The sequence below is a fragment of the Mustela nivalis genome, assembly GCF_964662115.1.
Source record: "Mustela nivalis genome assembly, chromosome: 5".
NCBI lineage: Eukaryota > Metazoa > Chordata > Mammalia > Carnivora > Mustelidae > Mustela > Mustela nivalis.
In genome coordinates this window covers 134,720,360-134,730,034 of record NC_139024.1, presented here as the reverse complement: position 1 = coordinate 134,730,034, position 9,675 = coordinate 134,720,360, and the positions used below count along the sequence as shown (strand labels likewise).

General features: G+C 41.5%; 1 pseudogene across 1 annotated transcript; it reads left to right on the top strand.

Annotated features, from left to right (window-relative positions):
* The first annotated feature begins 1,309 nt into the window (after positions 1-1,309).
* LOC309864682 (large ribosomal subunit protein eL43 pseudogene) lies at positions 1,310-1,641 on the top strand (annotated as a pseudogene). The gene has a single exon. The product of its transcript is annotated as a large ribosomal subunit protein eL43 pseudogene (transcript).
* The last annotated feature ends 8,034 nt before the right edge of the window (positions 1,642-9,675 follow it).

Sequence of the window (9,675 nt, the reverse complement as noted above, 5' to 3'; positions counted from 1 at the left end):
TTATGAAGGCTCCTAACTGAAAACAGACTTTAATCCTGTTCCTGGAGTACCCACAATTGAACTTTCCCATCAGTGATTGTGCATTTCTGCTGCAGAGACCAGCTGTCACCTCATCATAGGCATGTATTTATGTCTTGCTCTCTGGGTGTAGTCTAGCATAATCCCCAGGAGGGTAGAAGTGCAAGTCTGCAATTGTTTTTTGCTTCCTATGGAAATACATGGCATGCATGATAGTGCGCTCCTCTCACCTCACAGAGAGTTCCAAGTGGGGCTCTTCACAAGCCAAGGAAAATAAGCCAGCCACTCCCCATTCTCAGGGGATGTCTAGCCTAAGGCTAAAGATTCTCTTCAGATAGTTACTGCAGGTGCTAATAGAGTTTTCTTAATCCTATCCATCATTATGTCTTATTTGAGAAGGATTTGTTTATCCTCCAAACAAAAATAGACACTTTAAAGCTTACTTGACCTGTGTACTTCCTACAATAGTAACCCAGTACCAAAATATATTTTAATGCTTATGCTTATGCCTATACCTAACACAATCTATAGCTCCCTACTTTTTTTAAACATCATAAAAAACTGACATATAATAACAAATGAAAGGCCAAGAACTATGTGTACATTCAAAACTGTATTGTGGTGGGTGGATTTTTAACGAGAAGAAATAAAGGTCGAGACTGTATGCCACAATGTCCTATTATGTTTTTAAGGATGAAGGTGCTGTGGGAAAAATGACCAGTAGTATCAACAGCCTTCCTCTCAGCAGGAACACGTTAAACATGGTTAAATTCTATACTTAGGTGAAATTGGATAGAAGCTGATTTCTCATCTCCAGTTGAGCTGATTGGGCTACGTTCTGTCAATCTTTTAAAAGAGAAATCTAGTTTATTTAGGAATAACAGAGGAATTGCCATTCAGGACAAGCAAACTAAGGCAACCACTTGCCTATGAGAACAAAAAAGGAAAGTGTCCATTTATAAAGAAAAGGAAGAATTTGAAGGTGTTGTTTTGAACAAAAGTTTATTGGAGAAAGAGAAGTTTGGAGTGGTGGCAGCTTCTCATTGGTTGCAGGCACTGGAACTAGTGGTGGCCTGTCATTCGCTCTAGGTTGGGCAGGGAGAGGAATTCTCCCTTTTTCTTGCTGGGTTTTGGAAGCTGTGACAGGTGCCATGAGCATGAGAATTACCCCCTTCATGGCCTCCTGGCTCCAATTTTGTATTAAGTTTCCTTAACACATTTTCACATTTCCCCCATTTGAAAGAGATCTTTCTTCAAAAAGATTGCTGATCAAGAATTGGATCATTTAGCTCTCGGGGCTCAGACCTAGTTTGAGGCGACATGGCTAAACGCACCAAGAAGGTCGGAATCGTGGGCAAATATGGTGCCTCCCTCAGGAAGATGGTGAAGAAGATTGAGATAAGCCAGCACGCCAAGTACACTTGCTCCTTCTGTGGCAAAACCAAGATGAAAAGACGAGCTGTGGGGATCTGGCATTGTGGCTCCTGCATGAAAACCGTCGCTGGTGGCGCCTGGACCTACAACACCACTTCTGCTGTCACAGTAAAGTCTGCCATCAGAAGACTGAAGGAGATGAAAGACCAGTAGAAGAGCCGCCATTTGAAACATTGCTAGCCTATAATAAATGGGTTAATTTATGTAACAAAATTAAAAAAAAAAAAAAGAATTGGATCATTTATTCCTCGGTACCAGGAAGGACCGTTTCTGTGAGTACTGGGATACTAAGGAAAGCACTACATAAATCGATTATGAAAAAAATTTGCTCTCAGTAGTGATGGAGGTAAATAAAGTGAAGGTTGGGAAAAATAGAATGGTGGGGGTTGACAATATTGTTTATGGCTTGGAAGTCCCAGACGAGCTATTTGGTTTCTTCACAGGTAAAAATAAGAATGTCGCAGGGACTGATACAGGGGATAAGGGGGCCCTGGCCCTTACCGTTTTATTATAGGCTTAATGTCTTGAAGGGCCTCTTTATTAACAGATATTGATTAATTATGGGGAGAGGTTTTGGGGGATCTATTTGTATCTTAATAAGAGATGCACTGTATATTCTGACAATATCAGTTGAGGATTTACCCAGAAGGGTGGTAGCTGATCCTACAGGGACAAATGATTAGCATCCTTGGAATTAGCTCTAGGGGCGATCAGAGACATAGCAAATAAAAGATGTTGAGTGTCCTGAGATTTACCTAGTGGGTAATTTTGGTTGCTGCTGTGAAATTCTAGAATCATTTCCCTCTTTCAGGAGAAAGAACTTCCAGCATGATATTTTCCTAGGAAATCTTGACCCAATAAACCAACAAGGGTGGAAGAACTAAGGAGAAAAGGATGGGTATCTCCTAGAGCGCCTAAGCAGAAGCGGATCATTAGACATATCAACCTGTTACGGTTTATCAGAGACTTTCACTCTTTGAACGATTTAGGACGCTGAGGCAGGGGATGTTTAATGGTTGTGGGTTTGAACACTGGAGTGTAGCTCCGGTGCCAATCAGGAGAGAGAGAGACTCATTTCCAGTCTGGAGCGTGGTTTCTCCAAGCACATTCCAAGTACAGAGAACAAAGGAGGAGAGTGTCCTTTCATGGAGGAGAGGAGGAAGTTGGAAGAGGTTGTTTAGAACAGAATTTCACTGGTGCAGAAATGAGAGTTCGTAGTGGTGGTGGCTTCTCACTGGCTGTAGGTGTTGGAAGTGAAGGGTCCTCTCATTGGCTGCAGTTTAGGGCAGTTACCAGGGTTGATAGGAAATCTTCCTTCTTCCTGTGGAACTAAGCAAGCTACAATGAGTAGCATGTGTGTGACCATCCCAGCATGGCTTCCCCCTTCCAGTTTTGAGTTAGATTTCCTTAACTCATTTCACAATGCTCTTTAAGATCTCTCTAGATTCAAATGGATTTTATGATTTAGTAAGTTTTTGAATTCCTTGTCTTGTTTTGAACTCTTAGAATATTGTGGATTTTGGGGAGTACATTGTGCGGTTGAGAATACAAAAGAATACAAAAGTTATGTATCTGACCCACTGGACTGTGAAGCAAACTCCTTCCCTTCCTTTAATTTCTCTCTAAAACCTCATTTAAATTTGTGATGTTAAATCTAAGGTGTTTTTTTCAGGCTCCTTCCTGTTTTGCCATGAACCAACATGAAAAGTAAATAGCTAATTTCCACAACATCAAAAAGGTTACCTTTTGCTTTGTTTTGCCTTTGTCTATTGAAGTAGCAATCTCTTGGCTTTGAGAATAAGGACATTGTTCTTCTCAGAATCAGCAAATGAAGCTCTCTGCCATAGCTGCCTAAGACCATGAATTTGGAAAGGAACCTGAGCAGCATGTTTTACAAACTCAACCCCACCTCACCAGTCACTACCTCTGAACAGTGCTTGAGAAGACACAGCAGGAGAATTCTGAAGAACTCAGAGACTACTCCCATCTCCTGGTAGCAAGGAGCAAATCAGAAACTTTGCTGATAAAATCTGGAGGAGAACTCCTTTGGTGTTGACAGGGCTTAAAGTGGTTGAAGCAAAGCCCTCACCCGCTGAGAAATGGAGACCTAAATAAATAGCACAAACCAAACAAGCATGATTTTTTTTCTATGATCTGCCATAAAGACACTTTTACTTAGGCCTTACTTCGATAAATCATCCCCATAAATAGATGCCAAGAGACAAGATCCATAGAAAAGCACCAAGCAGCAGATTCTTGCCAGCGTGGGAAGCTTCTGAGCATGCTCTGTAAGTGTGCCAAGATTTATTCTTGATTCTGTGGCATCACAGAACTTGAGCGCTAAAGGGATGTTGGAGTAATGGATATGATGTCTGACTTAATCACCATTAGAGATATGGTAAATGGCTTTGGCAGGAAAATGCAGAGCCATTTATTTAGCATCTATTTTAATGTTGAGTTAGGTGCTCTCCAAAGAAGCGTAATCAGACACTTCAGAGGAGATAGGTACTGCTTGTCTCCTTCATAATCACAACAAAGTGAAATGTGGCAATAACAATATCTAACCTCTTCTCATTTTATTACCAAAAGTATCCTTTAAGCAGTTCTTGGGGCACCTGGCTGGTTCAGACAGTGGAGTGTGCGACTCTTGACCTCGAGGTTGTGAGCCTCAGCCCCAAGTTGGGTGTAAGGATGACTTAAAAATAATAAAATCTTCTAAAAAATATATTCATTAAGTGTTTCTCTATGTTAGTGCATTATTGAATGTTAAAGTTATGGTTGATATAGGTATATGAATAATAGATCTTAAATATATGCATTAAGCAAATGAATATTTACAGGACATGTTCTGATTTTTATGAGGTCTAAGACATTTGCTGGGAAGGTGGTCAAATGATACGTTAGTTCAATAACCCACACTCAGGGTGGACTCTCAGATGTGAATTGGTAACACAAGCCTTTAAGTTCTTGCAAAGGTCTGAGAAGACTATGAGCTTTCTCCTAGAGGTTCAGGCCAACAAATTTCTCTGCATGAAAGAGGGAACCTCTGGGTGCCACAGGAGACTAAGGACAAGACAGTCAAGCCTGAAACCAGATATAATAAGGGGTGTGCTACAGCACCCCTTCTGAAAACTACACAGCTGGTTGAGATGCTCAGTAAATACTGCCCCACATCAGCCCTGACCCCTATTTTCTACTCAGTCTGTGTTTATCTGTCGAATGCCGTGTGAGATGCTAGAAATACCAAGATATGCAGGCAGAGTCAGGTGTGAAAACAAATAATGCCAACACAGTATGATAAATACGTGATGGATGTATCATCAATAAATGTGGAAGAAAGAGTGACTTCTCTTCTGGAAGAAGGATGTGGAACCAGAGTGTTTAAGGAAGAATTCACAAAGGGAAACTTCTTGAGGTAGGGTCTTGAATAATGAGTAAGAGTTTCTACACTTTCTGGAAGTATGATCCCTGGAGCACTTACAACAGAACCATTTCCAAATCTTGTGAAAAATGTTCTTGCGCTGCAGCCCAGACCTACTGATTAGGAATCTTTGGGGCAGGAGATAAACTTTGGGCCACTATCCCAGTGTCTAAGGTGGGCAAAGGTATTGCTGATAGAAACTCTCCTACCTCTTTACTCCCCTGCACTGCTTTCTCCTTGAGTGTCAAGGCACACTTTCCAATTCCTATGAATAATTAACTTCTAGGAACAGCACAGATAATATTCCAATATTAAAAATTATACAGCCATAAGCCTACTCTTGTGGCCAGGTGCACTCATACTATATTCATGTTTGCTGATGCAGAACTGAATTTCATAGCTGGAAGTCTGCAGTCACTCATCTTTCAGAGTAGACTGCACTGGATGGTCTCCATGCACATAGACGTCCCAGCCAAGCCAGATACTGACCTTCAAGGTTTCGGATCTTAGGAGGGTCCTGAGGGTGGTTAGGTCGTGAGTTGTTTGGGAGGGCTCAGGACATCGTCCAGGATGGAAGTGCTTCCCTATTTGTATAACTGGTAGAGTACCAGAGTACCAGCTGAATACTCTCCTGTGTGTACATAATAAAACAAAAGAATGAGATAAGAACACGGAGAGTTCACTAAGGTGTTCAGAATGTGCTCCATAAATTGAGCCTTTAAGTCTATCTTAGGAGTGAAAGCACAGACAGTTAGATGGTATCAGACGTTATGTACTATCTGTGTACTGTAAAATTTTTGTTTCATCAGAACTGGGTTCAATAAAATTTCTTTTGCTCCTTTTAAGGGGTTGATAATCACCTTTATAGCAACCAAGTTATAGCACTTGTGTTAACAATCCTAACTGTATTCTTTGCATTTTTGAACTGATCAGAATATATTACTGATTTCCTGTAGAGTTTACCATTGGCACGGTTTCCTTGTACCTTAGGTCAGGTTGTTGTAACAAAATACCATAGACTGAGTGGCTTGCACAGCAATTTCTTTCTCACAGTTCTAGAGGCTGGAAGGCTGAGGTCAGGGTGCCAAGGGTGGTCTGATTCTGATGAGAATCCTTTCCCTGTCTTGCAGACAGTTGCGTTATCTCTGTATCCTCCCACGGCAGAGAGATAGAGGAAGGACCAGGTTTCCTTCTTATAAAAACACTAATTTCACCAGAGAGTCTACCCTCATGACATCATCTATACCTAATTACCACTTAAAGGTCCCACCTTCTTATATTGGAAGTTTAATTGGGAGTTTGGGCTTCAATATATGAATTTTGGCAGGACACAAACATTCGGCCCATTGCAGAACCTTTACCCCTTAGTGTTTCTTTTCTATGAGAACTGAGTTTGGCAGAGACCCTAGAAATTAGGTACATCAGGTCTCACTCACGCACCCTTCTGAGTCCTTGCTAGGACTCCTTGGGTCAGTGTCAAAATTCTGGGCATTCTTCAAAGCTCACTGATATTCCACACAGTTCTGGACTTCTATTGGCCATTGCCCTCAAGGGCAGCCAACATCCAGACCAGCGGAACATTTGTTAGCTCCTTCCTGCTTTCTCCACAGTCCTCCCTCTGAGCTTAACCAAATGTGATGATGGCTTTTTATGGACAGAAGACAGATTCAAATAAATACAAGCAGCCATGACAAATATCTTGTGAAATATTTCTTAGCACGAAGTCATTATGGATGTTATCTGGATCAATGTTTTCAACATTGTAATGTGCATGGGAATCACCTGGGAATAGTTAAAAGGCAGATTCTGACTGGATAAGGGAAGGGAGGAGCTGAGAGGCTCTGCGGGTCCCAGGTCACTGTCGTCCCCAGACCTACTTTGAGTAGAAGGGACTAGATAATGAAAGGTTTGGGGATAGTATGACTGATTGTTTCTATCTACTGAGTTTAAATTATATATTCCAAAAACTATATAACTTTTTAAGAGCTTTAAGAAACTTTTTAAGAGCTTTGCAACTTCTCATTATTTTTTCAGAGATAGCTTTTTAAAGCTACTTTGTAGTGTGCTTGCAAAATTTGCTGTGCAGGGTAAGATATGGAAAGACAAACCATAATGAGGTTAGATATTTTGCTTGATAAATCTAAGTTCAAATCTCAGAACCTCCTTAACAACCCGTGGGACCACACATCACCTCACCTGAGGAAACACTGCGTTCCCCAGGAGCCTCTGCCAGCAGATGCTACTTCCACGAGCCAGCCTGTGGTTAGAGGCTGGACCAAAATGCTGATTGCTTACTCAGAGCAGGAGACAGGAGATGGAGTGATAAAAGTGAACCTAAAATAAAAATTAAAAAGCACACTGAGAACACTATGTGAAATGAATGCTTGTAAAACTGTCTGCGGCAGGAAGAAGTAGAAGAGTTTTATTAGGTGATGAAAAAACACTGTATACTTCATGTGAAAACATTCCAAGGTTGGGTCTTATGTAGTATAAAAGAAGAATCTTACTAAGTAAGACTCAATTTAATCAGAGGAACATCAAAGAGCTATAATCCCATTTATACCTGCATTTGAAATTGGTTGTTCTCTCCTCTCTCTCTGTCTCTCTCTCTCTCTCTCACACACACACAACACAACACATTGCAATTCCTTAATAATCTTGATGCCTTGTTTTTGAAGTGCTCAGGTGCTTGTTTTTCTGGTGGCAGAATCCCAAGAGGGCAGAGCAAGCCACCATTTATGGTTTTCAGATACACTTTTGTGTAAAGGGCTATAAATAATTCTACACTGCGTGAAGTGGTGTTTCTCCACTTAAGTGGAGTCAGGCTGCCTTCTGCTCACCTCCGTTTTGGTAGAGGAGCTAAATCACTTTCAATTAATTGAGCTTTGACCAGGAAGCAAGGCAGAGGATTTCAGGTGTGGTTAGAAATGCTGGGTTTTTTTTATTGGCTTGCCCTCCTTGGATGTCCCTGAGATCACTTTTGAAGAGGAGGTTTTGTGGTCTCTGGGCCAGTCTACCTGAGGCTCATTTCCATACATGTGTCCCTGGGTGGCCAGCAAGGAAGAGGCAGTGGTTTGCTGGATAATCCATCCTAGAGAGGATCAAATACCCTTGCTGGTGGTTGAGAGGAACTCGGGATTTGGAGAAATACCACGTCTCCAGTGTTATTACTGTCATTCAAAACTATGGTACAGCAGCCTGGATGGTAAGAAGGACTCAGGGAAGAAACCCCACCTCGACAAAACAACCCAGAGTGAGGGGAGCTGAGAACACAGAGACAGTGGCTCCCAACCCTTGCAGTACCTTAGAATTGGGGTGTGTATGTGTGGTTGTGGGGCAGAGGGTGGGGTGGATATTAGAAAAAACAGTAGTGTGCAGCCGCACCCCCTCTTTAGGGGTGGAACCCGTGCATTAAATATTGTCAAACGCCTGCCCCCCACCCCTAGTTTTGACCTGTTTAGAACAAAGGAGGGTTTGGGCCTGGAAGGTGGGGTATAGCGTGTGTGGCCAACAGAAGTCACGTGGGTAGTTGGGGAAAAAGGAGCAGTTAGAGTCAGAGGGCTCAGCATTTTCTGGTGGGGAGGGCAGGAGAAGTGATGATGAGAAGGATATAAAATAATATGAGTTCATTTATAAGATGTTTTGGGTAAGCTTATCCCTTGGGCATAAGATGAGGGAAAAACACAATCTATATGATCAAAGTACCTGACGTGACTAAATATTTAGGTGACGATTCTTAACTTGTTCTAACTGCTTCTTCTAAAATCGGCAAAGGCCGGCTGGTTAGAAGAATGGAGGCGAGCCTATGGTTTTAATGACTTGTACCTCTCATCCACAGCCTGGCCTGGCCCTTGGGATGGTGGGGCAGATATTAGGGGTCTGCTACCCCTAACCCGTCAGTCTTCACACATCGCATCAGGACTGAACATATGGTCTGCATGGTATTGGCCATAACAAGGGCTTATTGGAATAAGAAAACCTGAAAGTGTATTTAAATTAAGAAAAGTCTGTAGTCAATGAGGAATAACCTGATACAGTGCATTTGACCAGCGCTGTTCCCTACTCAGTCTTTCCTGCTCGAGGAGACAGTTAAATGTGGAATGTGGTAGTAAACTCTTTTTTTTTTTTAAATAATTCTGTTCAGTACATCTTAAAGTTGAATAAAAGTAAAATTACCACGTATCTTCACTTGACAGATGGTCTAATTAGACTCTCCTGAACCAGCCTTTAATTTCCGGTCTTTTGCTTTCTGAATGAAGCACTGCCCATGTAACAGTGAATGCATCAAAAGGCTTTAATTTTCCTGCAGGATTATTTTCTCAGGTGACTGATTATCCTTGATGTTCTTCTCAGCAGCAGGGGAGGGTCTGCTTACTGAGTTTTGAGGCCAGGGTGAACACTTTCCTTCCTGGATTTGGTCCGTTCGATCCTGTCTTGCCTTATTCTGTGCCAGTCCCCATGGACCATGAAACCGGTTATGCTTTGTGAACATTCCTTTCATCAGCCCGGGGACTTTAGGGAGTCTTCTCACTTAGGGCAAGAATTTGAGTGTGCCCTGAAGATGAAAAGAAATAGATTTACTTTACAAAGAATTTCTAAAATTATCTTTTTTACTCAAACAAGGAAATGTAGTTTTGATATTCTGAAAATTCCTCTTTTTGTATTTCTTTTATTTTATTGTATTTCTTTTATTTGTATTCCATTTTTTTTCTCTTCCTCACGACGAGCCCAAAGTTTAACAGTCATTATACATTGTTATCATTTTGTTTTTGTATTTCTAGGTATTAGGTTAAAATTACCAA